Here is a 4,503-nt window from a genome sequence, read left to right as displayed (position 1 = left end):
CAGGGGAGAGCGCGAACGCAGTCCCCCACTACCACAAATTATGCAGTCGAGTTTCCCACATGTGGGGAAATCGCAGGGGTCAGCACGCCCGCAGTGCAATGGGCAAGCCTCGCCCTGGGAAAACCACCTTGCTGATCATGGTGTCTCCCCTGCCAGGTAAGTATGCCTTCCTCCCCCTCCGCCCCAACCCAGCCTCACACGCACCACACTCTACACACACGGTCACTGGCCTCCCCGCACCCCAAAACCCTCCGCACCCACTCCCGTCTCAACCATCCTCACCCCACACACGTCGTCCTCACACAAGCCGAGCCACAGCTCGGGCACTTCCACAGCCCGGGGAATTCTACCGCCTGGTAGAATTCGACCGCGCCCACGGAGGCCTCATTTCCATAAGGCCACGCCCCGGTCAGGGCGCAACGGCCCCGCCTCACTCCCCGCCCCGCCCAGCCTCACTCCCCGCCCCTCCCCGCGTCACCCGGCTCCACGCGCACGCCGTCTCCCTGCCCCCAGCTCCGCTCCCGCCGGGATCTCAGAGCTGAGGCTTCTCCTCTTCCTCCCTCCCCGCCCCGCCTCCTTCCTCTCCTTGCGGGGCTCCTCCGTCTTCTCCCCTCCACACTGATTTGCTTCCCGCTCGTCTTCCCTCTCCATGCAGCTCCCGCAACGGCCCCTGCGCCCGTCGTGGCGCCCACGCGGCGGGCAGCACCGGGCCGACTGCGCCCGCCTGAGAGGAACACGAGGGAGGACGTCCCCCAGCCGGAGAAGCGCCCACACACCTCGCTCGCTCTGTCTCTCGCTCTGTCTCTGCCCAGAGCCCGGTTTGAAGGAGACAACAGTGCGATGGCTCCACCTGAGGGGCTCAGCCGCCAAGCCAGTCCCCCCGCACCAGGGCTGGACACCAGATCGGGGGAACCGAACGTCTGGCAGCTGGGGGCGCGCGATACCACACCTGTCGTTTGAGAACTGCCGCGTGCCTGCTGCTTTACAGGTGCGTTCGCGGGGCGGGGCGGGGCCGCGGCGCCCCCTGGTGGACTCCCGGGGGGGCGCACCAGGATCCCCGCGTTGAGGCGGGGGCGGGTCCACGGAAACCTGCCTTGAGCTCACTTAGACCCTCCCCCCACTGCCAGAGGTCACAGCAGGGGTTAGTGGGGTCCCGGGCGCCCCACTCTGCCTCTGCCGTCCCTTCCTCCCCTCCTGCGCGCTTCCCCTTGGAGGAGATTTCTGCCAGCAAAGTCCCCCTTCCGTGGGGAAAAGCCAGGTCTGGAAAGCCAAGCAGCACCTACTCGGAAGAGACTAGTCCTGGGGCAATTTCCTGGTCCTGTCCCTGGCGTTCTGGTTTCTGATTTGCCTTTGTCTCCCTTGGGCCTTGACGTGTGCTTGACTTTTACTAGACTGCTGAAATTAGAAGAGACCTGGGGGGGGGGGGCGGTGGGCGGGGGTCCGACATTAGTTGTCACCTGAGTCAATAGTGTGGTGGTCCACGGAAGGATGCCCCCTGCCTGCGAGGTCCCCAGCCTCATCCCGGATCCTGTGAAAATGATCCATCACACAGCCAACGGGCCTCTGCGAAGGTGCTTAGGTCAAGGACCCTGAGATGGGGAGATCGTCCTGGAATATCCGGGCGGCCCCCTGGAATTACAGGGGTGCCTTCAACCTGGAGGAGGCAGAGGAGGAGATGTCTGCCTGCTGTAGCTGGTGGTGCGGAAGATGGAGACAGAGGAAACCAGGGCGGGTGGGACACAGGAGCTCCCTTGCCAAAACCTCCCGACTGGTTTCCCTGGATTAAATTGCTCAGTCTCCCTGAGCCTCCAGAAGGGGCGGTGGCCCTGTTGACATCTCCATCTGAGTCTGGTGAGATCCTTTTTGGGACTTTTCACCCACAGAACTGTCAGGTGACAAACGTGTGTCCTTTTAAGCCTCTAAGTTCGCGGTGAGTCGGTACCCCGGCGACAGACAACCCATGTCAGGCGTCTGGCTCATCACGTCAGCGGTAGTTAGATCTGCGGGATGGAATCAATTCTGTATAAATGCTGCAGGTCGTGAGTCTTAGGTGGTCCGGCCAAGCGCTGCTTTTCCCCGGTGAAGTGTTAGGTTAGGGACCTGCCGATGTGAGGTGCGCCAGGAGCGAAAGGTTCAGAAAGGATTCTCGGGGCACCTGGGTGGCTCTGTGGCTTCAGCATCTGACTCTTGTTCTTGGCTCAGGTCCTGATCTCACAGGTTTGTGAGATTGAGCCCAGAGTCAGGCTTTGTGCTGGCAGCAGGGGACTGTTGGGGATTTTCTCTCTCTGTCTCCCTGTATCTCTCTCAAAATAAATAAACTAAAAAACAAAACAAAACAAAGACTTTGTGAGACGTTCTCGGTGCAAAAAGGTGTTTATAAAAAGCGTGAGGACAGGACAGGGGGACAGGAAGAGCTGCACTGGGATTGTGAGGTGTGACTGGTTATAAAGTTTTAATTTGGGGGTGGGGGAGGATGGGGGCGTAGAGCCCAATGAAGTTTCCGACAGGAGTTCCATACGTTCCAGAAGGCTTACAGGACCCTGGAGGTCTGGTTAGCCTCAAGCCGAGGTTGGTTTTTGCGTCCAGCAGAGCGTTAACATTAAGGCAGTTGTGAGTTCCTTGAGGAGGTCCTGTGTCAGCTATTGACCAGTGGGCTGCAAGGTGTAAGGACATTGAATTGCATCTCCATTTCTCTTGCCTTTCTTCACCTCATCACCCGCCATCTTTTTTCTTTCCCTTCTTTTCTGTAACATTCAAAGTCTGTTCCCTGCACACAGGCTCAGCACGTTCTTATGCAAAGTGGAAGCCACTGGTGGTCACACAGATTGACTGTTCACTTTTCAAGAGTGGGCTGTGCTCCTTTCCCAAGGAGGGCAAGGACATAACCTACAAAAGGAAAAATACGGGAGAACCCCCTCCTCTCACAGCTACGTTTCTGTCGCGCACGTTCTCTTCAGGCACAGAGCTACTTTTCAGCATGTCACAGAGAGCGAACATGCAAGCATGGCGTTTACGGCTTTCCCCCAAAAGTGATCTGTGACTGGATCGCGAGCAGACCTGAGCTTTATAGGGTGTCATAGGCTGTTGCTTTCGTAAGTGTCACGGACATAAAACGAACTTTGTGGAAGCACCGAGTTCTCATGAGTACTGATTCTGCGAGCAGGCCCGGCAGCACAGGGATGGGGGAGGAATTGTCCGGATCCTGGAATAATCACGGGGCAGCACGGCCTCGCTCTGGGCTTCTGTGTCCTACTTGTTTACAGACTCGTCATCCGTTCTGCGGATTGGGCCAGCGAGTTGCTCTGTTGACAGCCAAAGGCACTCATGGGAAGACTTAAACAACCAAGTGTGACAGCACACGTGGGGTCACTCCGTCTACCATGAAAGTAGGACCCGTGTCTGCCTCAGGTGTGAGTCTTTGGATGGATCTATTTGTTACTGGAGGTGGTGGGGAGGATGGTGTTTGAGGGTTTTGTGGTTGCTGCTGTCTGCGTTGTTGAACTCTTTCTAGGAAATCATTGTGGAGCGATAGCTTTGTGTTAGGTCCTGGAAGGACGTGACTAAGACACTTGCTGAGGGTTAGTTGCAGATCTCGGTGCCACATTTGTGGAAGGACTTCCACGCTTTGCAGTTAAAGATGCTCCCTTAAAGGAAACCAACTTCATTCATACCTTTGGGTCAGTGTTAGAGAGCAATATGTTGGAATTGGTCTGCAGCCCACTTGCATCAGAATCACCTGGGTTTGATGTAAGAAATGCAGATTCTGGGGCCTCACACCAACTACATCTCTTGGGGTTAGAGCCCCGGTGGTAGTTTCTGTGACCTCCATTGCCGACTCTAAGGCTTTCCCAACCTAAGAACCACTCTCTTTTACTTTTAGATTGGGGATTCTTACACAATGATCAAAGAAGCCCAAACTTTTTCCTTTACTCCGAAGACTTTAAACACTGGACCGTGACCTTCTTAGGGACAGTGTGACTTTGCTCCTCTCTCACACTCAGCCTAGAGACGGTGCCCAGATCGGAAATAAAGCAGCTGAAGAAAAATGTTTGATTTCTTTATACACGTTTTACTTTCATAGCCACCGAAAAGACTGTGTTTCATTTCCTCTAACAGACTCTTCCACCAGTTATGTTGCCCAAAACATATCGCTATAGCGACAGATAGAAATATCTATGATACATTTATACACACAGACATGCGTTCTAAAGCACTGCGAAGACACAGACGAGGCTTTCACACAACTGGGGGCCTCTCAGGTGCCACTTAAGTATGATCACTGGGTTATCTTATAGAGGACTCTCAATGGGCTTGGTCTGGCCACGAGTCCCAGGTCCCCAGAGAGGACTTAGTTCAAAGGGGCAAGCGTAACTAGGCCGCGGTCATCGCCACGCTTTGGAGGCCATAAACGGAAATAGGAGGCGCCAGGCTAAGCGGGACATTGCACGTGGGAAGCCACCACTTTCGCCACGTGGATTCAAAGCACTCGGGTGCTGCAGTGTA

The 4,503-nt window shown here is 55.7% G+C and overlaps 1 long non-coding RNA gene and 1 other non-coding gene across 2 annotated transcripts; one reads left to right on the top strand and one right to left on the bottom strand.

Annotated features, from left to right (window-relative positions):
* LOC125158219 (U1 spliceosomal RNA) lies at positions 1-164 on the bottom strand. Its single transcript, XR_007149276.1, has one exon. It is a non-coding gene; the product is annotated as a U1 spliceosomal RNA (small nuclear RNA).
* A 2,747-nt stretch (positions 165-2,911) lies between these two features.
* Positions 2,912-4,040, top strand: LOC125158218 (uncharacterized). The gene is made up of 2 exons (XR_007149275.1): positions 2,912-3,408; positions 3,881-4,040. It is a non-coding gene; the product is annotated as an uncharacterized LOC125158218 (long non-coding RNA).
* The last annotated feature ends 463 nt before the right edge of the window (positions 4,041-4,503 follow it).

Source organism: Prionailurus viverrinus, unplaced genomic scaffold (genome assembly GCF_022837055.1).
Source record: "Prionailurus viverrinus isolate Anna unplaced genomic scaffold, UM_Priviv_1.0 scaffold_179, whole genome shotgun sequence".
Lineage (NCBI taxonomy): Eukaryota > Metazoa > Chordata > Mammalia > Carnivora > Felidae > Prionailurus > Prionailurus viverrinus.
Note: the sequence above shows the minus strand (reverse complement) of the source record. Positions and strands in the feature narration are given on the sequence as shown.